The sequence below is a fragment of the Hippopotamus amphibius genome, chromosome 3, assembly GCF_030028045.1.
Source record: "Hippopotamus amphibius kiboko isolate mHipAmp2 chromosome 3, mHipAmp2.hap2, whole genome shotgun sequence".
Taxonomy (NCBI): domain Eukaryota; kingdom Metazoa; phylum Chordata; class Mammalia; order Artiodactyla; family Hippopotamidae; genus Hippopotamus; species Hippopotamus amphibius.
In genome coordinates, this window is record NC_080188.1 from 166051760 (window position 1) to 166072366 (window position 20607).

Genomic DNA, 20607 nt, shown 5'->3' on the forward strand with positions numbered 1-20607 from the left:
GTGCTGTTTGTTTCTTTTATTAGGAGAGCTTCAAGTACTCTGAAAGAATGTCATTATGTTCCCTTAAGGAAAGTAAATAAAAGCAAATGAATTCCACATCTGCAAAATGGGAATGTTCACAAGTTTCTGGAACTATATTGAAATTTCAGAATTCCCTGTGGTAGTTATATAATAGACTCCTTGAAACAGCAACAAATTTAGGAATGGACTAGAAGGCAGGCCATTTACCAAAAAGCAAATCCTTTAATCCAACCGAGATCCTTCTTTTTTCTATTTCATGAAGTTAACAACTTTGACATTAAAGAAACTTTTTGCAATAAAAGTTTTTTCTTTCAACTTTTCTCTCTCCCTTATCCCTCTTTTACATCTGTTTTTCAGATAATCTTGGTGGTATAATTACATGTTAGTAGTTTTCTCTTACCTCCCCATTCCAGCTTCCTTCACCAAATTTCCAAAATAATTTACCCCATCAAAGAGTCAAGATCATCCAGCCTTAAAGCTACCCATTAAGAGATTAATTGCTTATATTGTTCTATTCCTTTCCATTACAACAAACAAAGGAAAACTGATAAAGTGCGCTCAGGCTTCTGAAATATCCCCCACCCCTAGAAGTGCTATACTGTCTTGCCATATGTCAGAGAGCTTTGAATTGGGTACTGTAGGGGAGGAAAAAAACCCACAACTTTCCTCTGCTCTCTTAAAGTTAGTGGCTGGGGTCTATGATTTAATCTGACAAGAGACAATAACAGGAGAAAAAATCGTTTATTTAAGCATGCAATTCACATACGTTTAGGAGAACTCAGTATTGAGTATCAAGGGGGTAGTTAGAATTTGGGGCCTTTACACAATCTTAACAAAAGGAGATCAATTTGTGGAGAAGTGACAAGACAAAGGAAAAGGGATTTGGGCTTCTAGGGCCAGTAAATTGTGGGAAGGTATATATATGGGGGAAACTAATGAAAGTCGAGGTTTATTGTAGTAAGCTTTGTTTGTACAGACCCATTTGGGTGCTAACTTTCTCCAGGGATAATGGTTGTTTTCCCCCTCTTGTATGGGAGACAAGAAGGGGAACACATTCACAAAGGGAAATTTCTGTCCTGCTAAAGGTGGATAGGGGAAGGGAAAAGAACTCTTTCTGTGTTTGCTGCTTCTTAATTGCCTTCAGCTCAAAATAATCCTCATGTCAAAGTGGCATATTTTTTGTTTGCATATTCTGATCCCCTTCAGTACTTTAGATATTAGTGAGCACATGTGTTTGCACAACAAACTGACTTTTTCAGGACTTGATTCTTCTCTCTCTGGGATGTGTACTGTGCAGGCATCTCGCTAATGCTTACAAAACCCACATCTACTCTTCATTATGATGCTATTAAATATCAAATTGGTTTGATCCTAAGAATCAACTGGAAGAAGATATTGAAACTACAGGATCTCTATCCTTTCTTGAGTACATTCCAATTCCGCAGGTCTGATGTAGGAAATGGAATTTTCTGTTTGTTGTTTTTGTTTAATCAGGCAGCCTAGGAGAATCTTATGACCAGAAAGATGAAGGAAAACACTGAGATAGGTGGTTTTTATGCCCATTTTGAGATGAAGACAAAGGTTTTTTAGAGCTGCACTACTCAGCACGGTAGCCACTAGCCATGGCTGTTAAAGTTGAGTCCAAGTAACTGAAATATTATTCAGTTTCTCAGTCACACTAGCCGCATTTCAAGTAAACAGTAGCCTCATGTGACTAGTAGCTACCATACTACATAGAACAGATGTAGGACATCTTCATCATGGCCGAAATTTCTATTCAATGACACTGCCCTAGAGGTAAAGTAACTTGCCTGCAGTCATATAAAGAATAAGTGGTGGAACCAACTTAATGGGTATTTGCATGCATATCTCTCTGAAACAGAATTTTTGGCCACTGTTAAGTCCAGCTTCATTCAGGAGAATCTGCCCAAGGGAAAGGCTTGAGGATCTGCTCAGTGCTGAGACTGAAGCAGCTTTCTTCAGATGTATCTGCAACCCCGGAAGTCTCTCATTTTGGGTATTAGTTCTGAAACCAAATGAGCCCTCTGAGTGCTTGGTGTCAACCTCAAATGGTGAGATACTTGGGGGACTGTGGACAGATGACAGACACTAATCTGATTGCACAGTAAGTCAAATTTGTATCCGGGGAGTAGTCTACCTCTGATCTACATTCAGTTAACCACAGAAGTTCATCTTGTCCAAGAGAGAATTTCCTTTTAAAATGTTTCCCTTTTGCAAAGTGGAAGTAACTGTTTCTCTTCTGATATCTTGACAGTCCTTCATGTACTCCAGATGTTTCAATTATAAGACAGTGATTTGGATTTAGAAAGGTCTTTTCATGTAGAAACAATGTTATAACTGTTGGTTTGGTTTCCAGGCTGGCCTACAAAAATCTGCAATGTATATAAAAGAAATGACACACCTAAATTATAATAAGGAAGTATAAACACAGTGTTAATTATATGTAACTGCCATTTTCCAGTCTTCTTTTGTGAGACTATACAATGTACATTCTAATGTACATCCGTGCACAGGTACAAAAGGCACATATAACATGATTCTTTACCGCATTGCTTATACTAGACAAAGAAAATTGTCCAAGTATCCATCAACAGAGGACTGAATAAATAGATGGTTCTAAACTTCACTGTGCATCAGAATCACTTGGAGGACTTGCCAAAACACAGTTTGTTGGGCCTCACCCCCAGAATTTCTGATTTGGTATGTCTGGGGCTGGGCCCAAGAATCTGCATTTCTGACAAGTTTCTAAGTGATGCTGATGAGGCTGGTCTAGGGCCCACACTTCAAGAATCATCAGATTAAATAACGGGTTCATCCATATAATGGAATACCATGCCAAAGTTAAAACAAGGAATGAGGACACTTTCTGTGTTTTGATATTGAAAAGTCTTCAGGATATGCTGTTAAATGAAAAAGCAAGTTTCAAAGCAATGGATAAATATGCTAACCTTTGTGTAATAAATAGGTAAAAATAAGAACATATATATACACACACACATGCACACACACACACACACATACACAGGAAAGATATATAAGAAACTAACAAAAGTGACTGTATTTAAGACATAGGTGGAAATGGAGTGGACAAGGATGGGGTGGGAAGAATATATCTCAAAGTATGTCTTTTTAACTATATGACTATTATCTATTTAATAAAATAAACACAATTAAAAATAAAATGAATAAAAGGTAAAAAAGAAGTCATTCAAGGACAATGATCCTCAATAGGGGCTAGAGGGGCCATTTCACAATTTTTTAATGGCACTTTTTCAAATATTTGCTACTAATTATTGAGGGCTTATAATGTACCAGGCACTTTGCCAGGTGTTTCACATGAGTCATTCCTTTGATCCTCAGAATTCTGCTGGTTCTGAGATGTTCAGGATTCAAAACAATCGATTTCTACTTTTGCCTGAACTATAAGCATTTCTTCTCTGCTTTAATGTTCTCATCTGTAAAACAGGTATATTAGATAAGTTAATAACATAAAAGGTTTAGGATGCTAACTATTATTGTTTCCTTAGTGCTAGGATACTTCTTTGAACATTATTATAGCTTTTCCTACACACTCTCATCAACACCTTGCTGTCATACATTTTGCACTTAGGAGAGTAGAGCAAGGACCCCTCCTATGGGGCACTCCAGGCTCAAGGATCTCATTTTGGGAGATATCTAGTTGTACAACAATAGCAGGGCCTCACCACTCCATATGATGTCTAAGGAGTGCAAAGTTCATAGCTGATAATCTCACCATCTCCACTTCACTCACCAAAAACATAAAAACTCTTAAAGGGTCCAATCAAATATCCCTCCTTTATGAAGCCAGAAACCATGTTTTTGATGCTTTTCTTTTAATGCTTCTCATAGTCTTCCTTATGTCATAATCATTTGAATACAACTATGGGTACACCTGTCATTTCTCTTTTCTAGGCTGTATGCTCCTTGACCTCATGGACTCTTACTTGGCTTTAGTAGTTGTAGCACCTGGGAAGGACCTCAAACATAAAAGGAGCTAAGTATTTATTGGATTGAATTGGAAAGGCAATTGCAAGTATAAAATGCAATTACTCTTCAGCCTGCTTTGGCATTAGCACCACAATGTCTACCTCTGTTTTGGAAGTCATATTGCCTTTTGATTTTGTTTTCATCTATTACCCCCTACTCCAATATCATATTATTCTGTTAAAATAGGAAAAATTGGAGGAAAACACTGTATGTTGTAGTATTTCTATGGTACCTATGGATTTCCATGGGAATTGCTTTTAATCCCAAATTTTCCTAGATCTCTTAATTAAAAAAAGAATACATTGCAGTGGCTACAAAAATTATTTTAAAATGAAGACCTTTGATGAAATGTACAGGGTCTCAAACTGAGCCATACTAATTTAATGAACTCTTAATGAATCACAAATCTTAGAGTTTTTAATTTAAATATGAACTAATTATAGATGGGGGGAAAATGGCAAACAAAACCAATTTACTCTATCCATATATTTTCCAGATGTGTTGAACAGGAACATAAAAACATTTTCTAAACTGATATGACTCACTTGATTTAATTCCCACATAGAATTAAAATGTGGCTTCATGTTGGGATTTAATCAACTCTAGGATGTGAACTGTGTGTGAAGTGTGAATGAGAATTTTAAAACTTTTTGCAGAAGATGTGATTGAGCACATAGGAAAGCCAAGATAACTTAAAGATGAATTAATTTGGAGAGTTTTTAAAAGTTCCTGGATATAGGTCAAACATAAAAATTAAGAGCTGGTAATAACCAATTAGAGAATGTAAAAGAAAAAAGATTCTATTCTAATAGCAAGGAAAACCTATATGAAATTGGGATTTAGAAATAAGTCTAACAAAGATGTGCAAAAATCTTTATGAATAAAAACAACAAAATATTATCAAAGAACATTAAAGAAGACTTGAATAAATGAAGAGATTTGCCCTGCTAATGAACCGGAACATGGCTTCTGCCTAGGACAGTCACAGTATGAGGCTTCTAACCAAGGAGGGGCAAGCAGAGGCTAAAATCTAGCTTGTGCTGCATTCGCCATTCACATGGGGCTGGCTGCATCTGTCCTGAGGAATGGATACCTTTTCCTAGTTCGCACGTAAGTGCCATATTGTGTAGAATAGTCTGAGATGGAAAGATTATATCATAAAGCTATCAGCTAGCCTCATAACAATCACAAATTCACTGTTACTCCAATCAAAATCCCAAAATTATTTTTCCATGTGACTTGACATAATTCACTGTAGAGTCATGTGGAAGAACTTTGACTGAAGAATATCTAAGAAAATTTGAAGAGGAACCAAGTGGGAAGACTTTCTTCTCCAGATATCATGAATTATTATAACACTATAATAATTAAGACAGTATGGTACTAATGACTCAGGGATAGAACAATAGATAAATGGATCAGAGTAGAGGGTGCAAAAACAACCCATTCAAATTTGGAAACTTGATACCTATCAGAGGTGGCTGTACATGTTGGGAGAAATGTGGACTATTCAATAAATAGTGCTGGAATAATTAGTTATCTGTATGGAAAAGTAGATTCCTAAATCATATTCCACACAAACATTAATTCCAGGTTCTAAAAGCTTAATGCTAAAGCACTTTTAGAAGAAAATACAGAAAAACATCGTTCCAAAGAAAATAGTAAGGAAGGCTTTCTTAAACCAGACCCTAATATTACAAACCAGAGAGGATCGGATAGTTAAATTTGACTCCATTAAACTTTAAAACTTTTGTTCAACACTATAATCACTGGGGAAAAGCATGCCACAGATTGAGAAAAAACAACTGCAATGTTTATATCTAAGAAGGATTCACACCTAAAATTGATAAACAATGTCTACACATCAGTAAGAAGACATATGGAGAGAGGGTATGAATTCACAGAATAAGAAACCGGAATGGCTAATAAATGTATCAAAACATGCTCAGCTCACTAGTAATCTGATAAATGTAAATTAAGGCACCATTTTTCACATATCAAAATAGACAGAGATGTGTAGTGGGACAATAACTAGAGTTTCTAGGGATGTGGGAGGAGGAAGCTCTCATACTTAGCTGGTGAGATGTAAATTCCACAGCCACTTTGGAGAGAAATTTGACAATACCAAGTGCAGGTAAAGTTGCTCACATTTTGCCCCAGAATTCTACACACTCACGCTAGAGAAACTCTTTTGTATTTGCACCATAAACGTCATATCATCATTGATTATAAGAGCAAAGTGAGAGGAAACAGGAGAGAGGTCCATCAACAAGGAGATAAACAAATTGTAGTATATGTTAGAAGTATAGATAGCAGTTAATATGAATAAGCTAGAATTAAATATCTTATATATGTATATGATATATAATGTCTATCTACCTGCCATAATATGGATGAAAAAAAGAAGCTGCAGAATGACAGGTAGAATTAAGTATGAAAATACACATAACAATGCTGTTAGTTTTATGTGGATACATATGCTTGTTTGTAAGAGTCTAAAATGACTTAAAGGAATAAACATCACTCTGAGCATGGTGATGCCTGCTAGTGTTGTGGGGCAGGGTAAAGAGGGCTACAAATGTAGCTGTAGTGTTTCCTGTAAAAATTTTTGAGGTAAATGTGGGATAATGTTAAGATTTGACTTAGATGGATGGTAAGAAAATATGTTATTCTCTTTACTGTTCAGTATGTTGAAATGGTTCATAATTAAAATACACACATACACAAAACCCTTGTTATTGGTGGTCTGTGATTCAACATACCTCATCTTGACTTATATAAAGTAGAATATAGAGAAGAGACAAGAGAAGCTTTGTTAAAGACATTTCAGATATACTACAGATGATGGGGTTAGTCCATAGCAGTATCTTTTAATCTTGATTTGGTACAAAACAGATTTCTTAATCAGTAGGTAAGAAAATCTACCTAATTAGTGCATTTCCCAGGGAGCTTTATGGTATTAGCCAGCAGAGACTGAAGCTTTAATTGAGACAATGATACCACTTAATTGGAACACCTGAATGAGATTAAGGGGTACTTGGAAAAGGTCAACTTGTTCCCCCTATGCCCAGAGCTTTGCTGGGTCTCTGCCTTCTTGCTGGCAACCTCTGCTGATTGGATAAAGCTGAGCCAAATGCTTTTATTGTCCTTCACAGATCACCTAATGGAATTATAAAAATACAGATTCTCTGTATATCAGAGTATTCCGAAACACTTTGGCATGCAGATTCTACTGATAGATTTAGAACTCATTACATTGAAGCCCTAGACATTTGCATTGCTTTTAACTTGTTGACCCAATAGTTTAATATACATTAAATGAAATAAATTAAAAATTGAGACTCAGTAATGTATTTCAATGGATTATATCTGTATTAGGGTGAGAGAGAGAGAGAGAGACAGGAGAGACTTTTTAAAGAAGGAATTGGCTCACATGATTCTGGAAGCTAACAAGTCCCAAGATCTGAGGTTGGTGAACTGGGGACCCAGAAGGGGTGTAGCTCCAGTTCAGAAGTGCCAATGTTACAGTCTATGTCCAGGGGCTGGCAAAGACTGATGTCCCAGCGCAAGGAAATTCCCTTTTACTCAGCCTTTTTGTTCTATTTAGGCCTTTAAATGATTGGATGAGGCTCACCCACACTGGGGAGGAAAATATTCATTACTCAGTTTACTTATTCAAATACTAACCTCATCCAGAAACACCCTCAAAGACACCCTCCTGCATAATGTTTGAGTATGTATCTGGGCATCTCATGGCCCACTAAAGTTGACACATAAAAGTAACCATAATAACATCTTTTTACCTAAATTTAAGATCATTTCACAAGGGTTCTTGACAATGTGGTTTTTATTACGAAAGCGTACTTACATTCTTCCATTAATAAAAAGGAAGTGCTTGAATTCTTCCCTAAAAATCAGTGTCATATTAGCAGGGAGAAAAACTCCATTAAAAACATTGACGATGACTTTTAAAATTTTTCATAGATGTTCTATTACTAACTAGTTTTGTGACCATGGGTCATTTAATTTCTTGATCTGAAAATAGGAGAAGGTTGGAAATGACCATAATGACCCCAGATACAGAAGTCTGTAATCTTTGATTTTTTTCATCAACTTTTGGAAGTTGGAATGTGATTGACATTGGCATGTCTCTGCTACTGTCCAGATGAACTCAAGTTGCTTTTGTAGGTGTGTATTGTGGAAGGTACTCAGTTATTTACAGCTCTACTTCATATCTAATCCCCTTGTGCATATAATGGTAGTTTAGAGTAAGTGAATTTCCTGTGAGGCTTGGACTCCAAGCAGAGCTAGTCTTATGAGGTTCTAGCACATTTATCAAGTGCCATGAGAATTCCCTTTATGGAAGAGAAATTCCCATAGTAAAAATAGGTGACTTTAAATAACCTAGTACTATCTAGATAGTACTGTTGGGGTTTTTGGTGGGGTTTTTCTGTTTCTGTTTTTAGAGCATCATAAAATAGCTTCTAGTTAATTTTTCACTAATGTACATTACTCAAGAATTTCTAAATTTAGTGATTAACTGATCCATTGGCTGGCAATCATTAAGTTGTCAAAAAAGCAAAATTGGAGGTGTTTGAGTTATCATCAAGAAAAATTGTATTCAGGACCCGGCGCCTGACTGAATCAAGTGGACAAGAGTTAGAACAATTTTAGCAGTTCTGAAATTTGTGTGGGGATAAGTTAGAGCATGCTAAAATAATTTTCTTTATCTGCCTTGTAAATAGTTTCAGAAAGTCAGCTGGCCTACATAAATGTTGAATAATTTACAAAGTTTCCTGGACTTTCTCAAACTTAGCAATGCCACCTTTCATTTTCTAGCAAAGTCCATTCTCATTGTTACCTGTCTCTCCAGACTAACAAAACACAAGCATATCTGGGTCCCAAACATAGTTTTCTAGAATTTTTTTTTTTACATTAATGGTATAGATTTTTGAAGAGAAGTAAAACTGTAACAGAAAGCATTTCAGACAGACATACTTCTGTGCAGAAAGAAGAAAAGTGGAATAAAATAAGAAAAAAAAGAAAGGACATAGTTAGGAAAATAAAAGAAAATCTGGAGGAAACACCAGAGAACCTATTATGTTGGAAGGGGAATCACTTAGTAACATTCCTAAGCTTGTTGCCTGGTTTAATTCTGGCCTGACTTCTTTTAATGAGCATATTGTGTTCATTTGCATGGTTGCAATCTCAAAGCAAAGATTATTTTTTTTCAGGATTTTGGAATAATCTGAGAACCTCTGTAAAATACGTGCTAAAAATTTAATAACCATAATTAGACTCAAAAAGAGCAAAAGGAATTTCATTTTTTTGGTTTCTGCATTTCAGTTTTGTATTTTCTTCAAAACCAAAAAGTTTCTTTAATGGGCAAAATCAGTATTCTTCCTAAATTCATAGCTCTTGTGATGCTTTCTGAAAAAGTAGCTGCATCAGATTGGTTTAATTTTCTTTTTCACACTCTTCCCTCTCCTTTTAGTAAAAAAAAAAAAGAGAGAGAGAGAGAGACAGCCAATCTGCAACTTCTTTGGGGGAGATTAGACTATTTAGAGAAGAGGCAAAATAAACAAGATTTATTCTCATCAAATGTGTCATGAGGAAATTGGAGGCATGCTGTGAAGTAATGGCAAAATAATCTTGAAAATTTCCAAGCACTTTTCCCAAATGAAATAGAAGAAAATTTAAAGTCAGCTTCCATCTAATTATGGCTAAAGAAAAATGTGTGCCTGAAAGTATGGGCATATGTATTTTTCTAACATTACAATTGGTTTCTTCCCCAAAAAGAGAGGAAACCAGACTTAAGGTCCTACAGGTTCTAAAAAGCTGTTCTCTTGAATAGGTGACCACAGCATGGTTTTTATTTTTCCATAGAGTCCAGGCAGTGGGGATTGTGACATAAAATGGGAGTGCGTTTTTCTCCCATAGATAGCGCCTCCCATTTCTCTTATATTAACCTGTCAAAGTTCCACTAAATGTGTAGTGCAGGTGGAAACCTTCACTTATTTCAGTGGTTGTGATCATTTGTAGAAAACGTTGTTTTTGTTTCTGCCTCACCAACTGGAGCTGGTGCCTGGCTCTTTATGTAGCATCTGTAAATACATGTGGATTCCCTGAATGCCCTTAATGGGCTAAGCTTTGTGGCCGTATTAAAGATTCTGTGCCTCCTTTTAGAATAGGGATTGGAAAAAAAAAATGAAGGTCTCTAACAGTCCGAGGGCCAGTATACTCAGAGTTTAGAATTTCTGTAAGTGTGAGGTTTGGAAACAAGGAACCTGTTTTACTGTTCGTTCTTAAGCATGTCTGCTTTCCATCCAGATGCTTTCTGAGTCTGAGGAGGGTCCTGGCGTGACTCTGATGTGTTAAATATAAGCTCCTGGGAGCCAAGTGTGTGTCTCTCTTCTGTGGATTAATATCTGAAGTAAATCACAGAGAACTTAAGTTGTTTATGGGTCTCATTTTTAACTCAAAGTGGAGCTCCTGCCAGGTAGGATGCAGGGACCTGCTGGCATCAGTGCTGCCCGTGAAGAATTTTTGTAGTCTGTTAAGAAAACCTGTCCCTCAAGCACCAATAATAAATGTGCTTTAAAAAATAAAACATTTAGTCCAGTTATGGAGAATCCAATTTATCTCCATTCTCTAAGGCATTTACTAGAAGAAAGAGAGAGTCCTTGGGCATTTTTCTGTGTAATTAGATTTTTGCAACTCTGAATGGTGAATTGGGATTTCTGATTTCTCCACCCTAAGGTGCAAAGTGATGGTGCTTAGAAACCTGAAACTAAAGCTGATGTTATAATTCATCAGGACTTTTAAACTTTTGTAATCTGAGAAATTCTGGGGAAAATAAACAATAGTGGATATTATTATTCTCTATTTTATAAATATTAAAAATATTTTATTTTCAGATTTACTTCTCTCATTCTCCCAAATTAATCTTCACCTGAAACCTTAACAGATTTTAAGAAACTGTGCCAAAGGCCTAGTTAACCCTCTTCTCATACATGAATTTGCCTCAGTTTCCAGGATACAGTCACTTTGTTAAAATGAAGCTATTAAAAAAAATTTTTTTTAAGTCTTCATTGAATTTATTACAATATTTTGTAACAAATTCTTCTGTTTTATGTTTTTTGGGTTTTTTGGCCACAAGGCATGTGGGATCTTAGCTCCCCGATCAGGGATGGAACTCACACCCCCTGCACTGGAAGGTGGAGTCTTAATCAGGGAAGCCAGGGACTGCTGGGGAAGTCCCCCAAAATGCTTAGTTTTAAAAAAGTAATTCATGCTCATGGCAAAACAGCTTGAAGATATGTATACTAAGTGTAATGTGGTATCCTGGGTTGAATTCTGGAGCAGAAAATGGACATCATTGGGAAAACTGGGGAAATTCAAGTAAAGTCTATAGTTTAGCTTACTTAATATCTTAGTTTTGACATATACACCAGGGATATATAAGATATCAACATTAGGAGAAACTGGGTGAACAGTATACAGGAACTCTGTTTACTATCTTTGCAATTTAAAATTATTTAAAAATAAAAAGTTTAAAAGTAAAACAAAAAAAGTGTATAAAGTGCAAGTCTTGCTTCCCACTACTAACTCCCATCCTTTTCAGATGCCCCCCCTAGATACAATCTCCATAATCAGCCTTATACATACATTTTTGTAGATACACTTCTTTAAGATAAATGATATTTACACTGTTCTTATACTTTGTTGTTGTTGTTTTTTTAAAGTAGTGTGTATTGTCCACTCTTCCAGTTCCTCTCAGTTCACATAGATCAGCCTCAATCTTGTAAGCCAACATTTAGAAGGCCATACACATGCTCTGTATTTTCTTTAACCAGTGCCTCCATTGAAGGACATTTAGGATTTTCACAGTCTTTTGCTATTAGTAATAGTGCTTCAAAGAATATCTTAATATTTATATCTTTGTACAAATACACTTAACAGTGATGATAAAGTGCTTATTATGTGCCCAGCAGAGTTCTAGGGGTACCCGTGAGAGAATATCTGTAGGATGAATTCCTCAAAATGGAATTGTGACAAAGAGTATGTCCAGTTCAAGTTTTGAGTAGTGCCAAATTCCCTTTCCAAGGGGCTGTATAAATGCATACCAACATGTCTAAGAGAGGCTATTTCCCAACACCTTTGCCAGCATAGTATTTTCAAACTTTTAGATGTTTGCCAATCTGATATATCGTTTTAAAAAATCTCGTGTTATTTTACATTTTTTATCATGTTTGAGCAGTTTTTCATGTGCTTAAAAGTCTTTTCAAAAAAAAAAAAGTCTTTTCAAATAAAAAGTTCTGCTGGTTCTTAGCTCATTTTTTTTTTTTAACTCTTTATAGGAATATATTTGCTTTACACTCTTGTGCCAGTTTTTGAGGTACACCAAAGTGAATCAGCTGTATTTATACATATATCCCCATATCCCCTCACTCCCGCAACTCCCCCCCACCCTCCCTGTCCTGGCCCTCTAAGGCATCACCCATCATCAAGTTGATCTCCTTTTGTTATACAGCAACTTCCCACTAGCTATCTGCTTTTCAGCTGGTAGTGTAAATATGTCTATGCTACTCTCTCACTTCATCCCAGCTTCCCCTTCACCCCCCACCCCAGCCACGTGTCTTCAAGTCCATTCTCTACTTCTGTATCTATCTCCACTCTTACCTGTCACTGGGTTCATCAGTACCATTTTTTTTTAGGTTCCGTATATATAAGTTAGCATACAGTATTTGTTTTTCTCTTTCTGACTTACTTCACTCCGTATGACAGACTCTAGGTCTATCCACCTCATTACATATAGTTCCATTTCATTCCTTTTTATGGCTGAGTAATATTCCATTGTATATATGTGCCACATCTTCTTTATCCATTCATCTGTTGATGGGCATTTAGGTTGCTTCCATGTCCTGGCTATTGTAAATAGTGCTGCAATGAACATTATGATACATGTTTCTTTTTGGATTATGGTTTTCTCAGGGTATTTGCCCAGTAGTGGGATTTCTGGGTCATATGGTAGTTCCATTTTTAGTTTTTTAAGGAACCTCTAAACTGTTTTCCATAGTGGCTGTACCAACTTACATTCCCACCAACAGTGCAGGAGAGTTCCCTTTTCTCCACACCCTCACCAACATTTATTGTTTCTAGATGTTTTGATGATGGCCGTTCTGACTGGTGTGAGGTGATACCTCATCGTGGTTTTGACTTGCATTTCTCTAATGATTAGTGATGTTGAGCATCTTTTCATGTGTTTGTTGGCCATCTGTATGTCTTCTTTGGAGAAATGTCTATTTAGGTCTTCCACCCATTTGTGGATTGGGTTATTTGCTTTTTTGGTATTAAGCTGTATGAGCTGCTTGTATATTTTGGAGATTAATCCTTTGTCTGTTGCTTAAAAATTTTTTTTCTGTATTTTTCTTTTTCATATTAACAATAGAAATGTAACATCTGAAAATTGTGATTTTTTTTTTTTTGGTAACATCAGAGGAAAAACCAAAGGTGAAATGTGAAATAAATAAAACTGGACACAAAAAGTAATAATCTCAACTGTTTAAAAAATAATTGAAAAAATATAAGAGCAATATATAGCAAAAATAGTGTTTGGATTTTTTGTATCTTGCTATACTTATGAGCTGCTTTTCTAAAAGTGATTGAAACAGGATGAAATCTGAATATTTTGGATAAGATTTTTTTAATAAACCATAATTGTTTTGACCTTGGGAGTGATGGGGGAACTAGGAATAATCCAGTAGAAATAGTATCTTTCAAGGAAGAAAACTATGGATAAAGAGTAAATTTGCCATAAACTACTGCAGGACTGGACTGTTGACAAAGACCCTTCTAAACTGAAAAATACGCAAATCTGTCAGTTTTTCAGACTTCATTTAAGTTTTACCTAGGCCCTTATATATTTCCCATGTCTACATACTGGTCTAGAAAAACAAACCAAGAAAAGCTTTTGTTTGTAAATAATTTCCCACATATAATTTCGGGGACAAAATTCATCTAAAAGCTTAAACAGAGTTAGCCTGTGAGAGTCAGATTTTTTTTTTAAACAAAAGAATTGCAATATTAGAGTGCATATTTTTAATAATAAATAGTCAAGCAGAGAACTGGACCTTTCTCCTTTTTTGGGGTACTGGCATGGGTTTCATGATTATGATGCACTGTAATTTGCTTTACTCTTAAATATTTACTTAGCCATTCTTTCATTCATTCAACAAATATTTGCTGGGTACATAAATACAGTATACCCTTGGAGGAGAGATAAGCTATATTTAAACAGCTGGAGCAAAAGTGGTGCAGTTTTGCAAGAATACAAAGGAAGGTCAGTGTTTCTAGCTGGGGAGAGCCAAAAAGGCTTCTTCTTGGGTTAGGATTGCTAGCTGGGCTTGAAGAGAGGGAAAAAGGATGGGAGAAGGCAAGGCCATGTACAGGGGACAAAGAGGGTTAGTTTGAGTAGGAGAGGTGGGGAATAAGACAGTTGGAGCCAGATCACAAGACCTTTGGTGCCAGGCTAAGTGGTTACTTTTTTAGGCAATGGGGAACTGTTGAAGGTTTTTACAAAGGAGTTAACGTGACCTTGCAACAACATGTCGAATGAAACTTGTCAGGCCAGGCAGAGGATTATGGCTCTACCACTGTGAGGTGTGTCTCTTAAGGCTTGCAAAAGAGTTTCCTGGGAGCATTAATGGCAAGACTTGGTTCTAAAGGACAGTTTCCCACTCTAATATCTGGACCTTGATAACTTGCGTCAGCTTTCTCTTGAGTGGGACCATGGTGGCCAGATAGGATTCAGCCTTTCCTGTTCTGACCCGTCAGCTCTGAACACACTGTGGCCACTTCCCTGAATCTGCCTTTGCAACACAGACCAAGCTTTGGCTTTCTTCCATAATCCTCCAGGACCTATGTATCAGCAGTGGCACTGCCCCCTCCCACTCTGGCTTTGACTTTTTTGTTCCTCTTTTAGAACTAAGAGCTAGAAGGTTTTTTTGTTCATTTGTTTGTGTTTGTTTGTTTTGGTTCTGCTGTGATTCTGAGATAGGGCAGGGTAAGAGACTTTTACAATGTTGTTGCAAGATAATAAAGACTTGATTGAAGCCATGGTGACTGGGAAGAGGAAAAGGAGATGGATTCAAGAAATATTGTGGAAAGAGAAGTGACAATATCTGATGATTGAATATGGGAGCAAGGGGAAAGGAAATCAAATGATAGTGCTGAGTTTTTGAGTCTGTATGAATTCAAGTGGTTTCAGAAGGGCCAGAAGATACTTTCCTTACTTTTACAAAGTTGAACTGAAGCTAAGTGTTGTGGACGGAACTGTCAAGGAGGCTTTTAACTTTAGTGATAATTACTGTGAAGGGTGTTAAGAGCAGCTTGGTCAAGTAAATTGTACCAGCACAATGCCCAGCACAGCCTATAATAATGGAGTAGGATTAGAAGAAATATGCTTGTGCCAAAAATGCTGGTATAAGAAAATGCAGAAGAAGCCCTTTGTGGTTCTAGTCTTTATATTATTGAGTAACTTCCTTTTAGAGAAAGACCTGGCCCTTTGTTTTACAAACAATTTAGGAAAAGGAATATGATACTAAATTGCGGCAATTCAATACTCAAGAATCTTGAAAACTGTGGAAACAAACTGGTTTAAGGTGAAGTTATTTTTTGTGGTGGTGCCTGTGGGCTAATCCACTTATTTCAATGCTCCCATGGTGGGATATTAAATAATAGTAATAATAGTCAAAATTTATTGAGTAACTAAAATGTCTGACACTGCTCTAGGTACTTTTTAACCTGCAGAATATCCCACTGAATCCTCACAAAATGCTGTGAAAATGGGTGTCTTATAATCCCCATTTTACAGGTGACAAAATTAAGGCTCAGACATTTTTCACAGAGCTAGAACAAATAATCCTAAAATTCATATGAAACCATAAAAGACCCAGAATTGCCAAAATGAACCTGAAGAAAAAGAACAAAGCAGGAGGGCTTCCTAGGTGGCACAGTGGTTAAGAATCTGCTTGCCAAAGCAGGGGACACAGGTTCAATCCCTGCTCTAGGAAGATCCCACATGCCGCGGAGTAACTAAGCCCGTGCACCACGTCGATTGAGCCTGCGCTTTAGAGCCCGTGAGCCACAACTACTGAGCCCGTGTGCTGCAACTACTGAAGCCCACGTGCCTAGAGACCATGCTCCGCAACAAGAGAAGCCACGGCAATGAGGAGTCTGTGCACCACAACAAAAAGTGGCCCCCACTCACCGCAACTAAAAGAAAGCCCACGCACAGCAAAAAAGACCCAACACAGCCAATAAAATAAATAAATAAATAATTTAAAAAAAAAAGAAAAGAACAAAGCAGGAGGTAACCCTCCCAGACTGAGACAATACTACAAAGCTATAGTAATCAAAACAGCATGGTACTGGCACAAAACCAGACATACAGATCAATGGAACACAATAGAGAGCCCAGAAATAAACCCACATACCTATAGCCAAATAATCTCTGACAAAAGAGATTACAATATACAATGAAGAAAAGACAGTCTCTTCAACAAGTGGTATTGGGAAAATTGGACAGCCACATATAAATCAATAAAGTTAGAACACACCCTCTTCTCAGTATACACAAATATAAACTCAAAATAAGAGATGAGAAAAGAGACAACACCATAAAACTCCTAGAAGAGAATGCAGGCGAAATATTCTCTGATATAAATTGTACCAATGTTTTCTTAGGTCAGTCTCCCAAGGCAATAGAAATAAAAACCAAAAAAAACCAAATAAGACCTAATCAAACTTATAAGCTTTTGCACAGGAAAGGAAACCATAAACAAAACAAGAAGACAACATACAGAATGGGAGAAAATATTTGTAAATGATGCAGCTGACAAGGGCTTAATTTCCAAAATATGCAAACAGCTCATACAGCTCAACAATAACAAAAAAACACAAACAACCCTATCCAAAAATGGGCAGAAGATCTAAATAGACCTAAATAGGCATTTATTCAAAGAAGACCTACAGATGGCCAATAGGCACATGAAAAGATGCTCAATGTTGCTAATTTTAGAAAAATGCAAATCAAAACTACAGTGAGGTACCACCTCACACCAGTCAGAATGGCCATAATTAAAAATCTACAAATAACAAATGCTGGAGAGGATGTGGAGAAAAGGGAACCCCCTACATTGTTGGTGGGAATGTAAATTGGTGGAAAACAGTGTAGAGATTCTGTATAAAACTAAAAATAGAATTACCATATGATCCAGCAATTCCACTCCTGGGCATATATTGGGACAGAACTATAATTCAAAAAGATACATGCACCTCTATGTTCATAGCAGCACTATTCACAATAGCCAAGACATGGAAACAACCTAAATGTCCATTGACAGTTGAATGGATAAAGAAGATGTGGTACTTATATACAATGGAATAATACTCAGTCATAAAAACAAAATAATGGCATTTGTAACAACATGGATGCAGCTAGAGATTATCATACTTAGTGCAGTAAATAAGAGAAAGACAAATACCATATAATATCACTTATATGTGGAATCTAAAATATGGCACAAATGAACCTATCTATGAAACAGAGAGAGAATCACGGACATAGAGGACAGACTGGTGGTTGCCAAGGGGGTGGGGGCTGGGGGAGGGATGGAATGGAAGGTTGGGATTAGCAGATGTAGGCTTTTATATATGGAATTGGTAAGCAGCAAGTTCCTACCACATGGCACAGAAAACTATGTTCAATCTCCTATGATAAACCATAATGGAAAAGAATATTAAAAAAAGAATGTACATATATGTATAACTGAATCACTTTGCTGTACAGCAGAAATTAACACAGTATTGTAAATCAACTATACTTCAATATAAAAAAATTGAGGCTCAGAGAGAGATGCTCAATGTAACACAGCTACTAACTTGCTTTTTACTTTGGCTCATTGAGGCTAATGTTTGATTTAGTTGGTTTTAATTCGGGTTGCACAGATGGCCTCTTATATGCTGGTAATAGTTCCTGAAACATCTATGAAAATATAGGTTGTGTTTGTCTTGAGCTTGCCGTGAGTAGGACGGCTGTTCTGTATGCAGCAGGGCAGGATGGCCCCAGTTAAAGAGTTACAAAAGACAACTTGCTTTTGGCTTCTCCTTGATTCCTTAGTTCAGCTTAAGGACTGTCCCTAGGTGGTTGCCTTGGGTGTTTCATCATCAGTGTAATTACTAGGGATTACTGAACATGCCCTATGTGCCAGATGAAGTACTGAGCACTTTACTGTGTTATTTCATGTAAATCCAACAACACTATGATATTGCTACTCTTTTTTGTTAATTGAAGTATAATTGGTTTACCATATTGTGTTAGTTTCAGGTGTTCAGCAAACTGATTCAGTCTTTTTACAGATTATATTCCATTATAGGTTATTATAAGATCATGATTATAATCCCCTCTTCTATACAGTATATCCTTGTTGCTTATCTATTTTCCATATAGTAGTTTGTATCTGTTAATCCCATACCCCTAATTTGTCCTTCCCCTTTGGTAACCACAAGTTTGTTTTCTACATCTGTGAGTCTGTTTCTGTGTTGCCTATACATTCATTTGTATTACTTTTTAGATTCCACATGTGCTATCATTTAGTATTTGTCAGGCTGACATTTCATTAAGCATAATATTCTCTAGCTCCAGCCACGTTGCCGCAAATGGCAGTATTTCATTCTCTTTTATGGTTGAGTAATGTAACATCTTCTTAATCCATGATATTGCTACTCTTGTTGGCTTCATTTTATATGAGGGGAGGTAACTGGTGTGAAGTCCCACTACTAGTAAGTAGAAGAGATGGGACTCATCTCATGTCTGTCTGACTCCAGAGTCCATCCTCCTAACTACAGTGGTATTTTGCTTCAACACCATCTTTTTCTCAAATAGTCAAGATCCCTAAACTGGGCCCTCCTTTATTTGTGTTTAGATTGGCTTAATCTAAAAAACTAGATACATTCTGGGAATCGCTTTAGGTTCTTTTCCTCCTAGAACTTGTGATGTTCTTGGCTGTTTTATTTACATTTTGAAGCAGACATTAGGTTAATTACCCTAGGAAGCTGTAACCTCTTTTTTATGAATGCTCCCTGGTGGATGCTGTGCTGATAGTACCATGTGCAGATATTCAAATCACAGAAGTAGTTTTCTCATACATTGGGAGGGAGTGGTGGCATTGTAGCATCTCAGTAGAAAGAAGGGCATCCCTGAGGCAGGCTTGGTGGTGTGGCAGGATGTCAGGTTTCAAGGCTTTGTGGAGCTCATCATAAAATGACATCCACCTCCTTTCATTTAAATCCAAGCGCTTGCAAGTGTGCAAAAATTAGCATCAGAAATTAACTGGCTGCTCTTCTGCTAGACTAAATAGTGGTTGCTTGGATCTAAAGGGCAAATTTTGTTAATCGCTTATATTTCAGTGAGGTGAGACTCACTCTCATTGTGGGGATTCTCAAAGATGTCCCACACCTGTATAAGAAAATTATAGACAAGTATATAGAATTTTCTTTCTTATGCACTGTATAAAAGCTAATAAAAATCATAACCAGACATTTATAAAGCCTGAGTATATTAGGTATTATGCAAATACTGCTTAATAGTAATACCATAAACTCACAAAGCAAGCAAAAATATGCCTGATTCAAATTATAAGAGCTTTTATTTGCATTTCTACAGAACCTATTATTAGTGGGTCTCAAAGCACCTTACAAGTAATAATTATTAAAGCTCATAAATACAAAGAGGAAATGTCATTTTATTGAGGGAATAAGCAAGAATTACCCTTTACCTTATATGTATTATGAGACCTAAATGCCTGAGCCAAAGTAGGACTTTCCATATAGAGAGAGTGGGTGTTTGGCATAGAAGTTGGCAGCTAAGGATTCAGGGTTCTCATATTGAGTATCTTGATCTATGTGGTTAAAACCTTTCACTTATTTTTGAAACTTTACATGCATAAGAGCTCTAAACAGCTGTAAATAAATATAAATATAAATGTAAAGTATAACATACAGATCTATAAGTAGCTCTGTATGTTATATTTTAATATTTCTCTGTTGACTATAATAAATATAAATATATTTACATATGTTTACATATGTATATAGTTATATAAATATATATACATGGTTTACAAATATAAAATATACAGAGCTATAAATAACTCTGTGTATATTTTAATATTTCTCTGTTAACTATAATATCAAGTTTGAAAACAAAAATTATGCCAAGGTCACATGAGAGTATTTTAAAATATTTTAGAATGTTATGTTAGGTTTATTTTTTCTTAAACTAATATCTTATTTCAAGGACTAATAGCTTGTAAGCACAGTCAGTGGGTCTTGTATTTATTTCTATACTCTGTGGCAAGTCCTCGAAAGATTGTGAGGATTTCTCATCTGCTTCAGAATGCCCCTTTGCCCTTTCTCCCCCCTTATTTCTCCTTCTCCTTTCCTGCCTTTGCAATTTCCCTACTCTCTAACGTTAAGCACAGGTTGGAAAAGCTC

General features: G+C 36.4%; 1 protein-coding gene across 2 annotated transcripts in view; it reads left to right on the top strand.

Moving 5' to 3' along the window:
• Positions 1-20607, top strand: part of NIBAN1 (niban apoptosis regulator 1) — a 145412-nt gene that overhangs the window by 43511 nt on the left and 81294 nt on the right. The gene's annotated exons all lie outside the window — the stretch shown is intronic.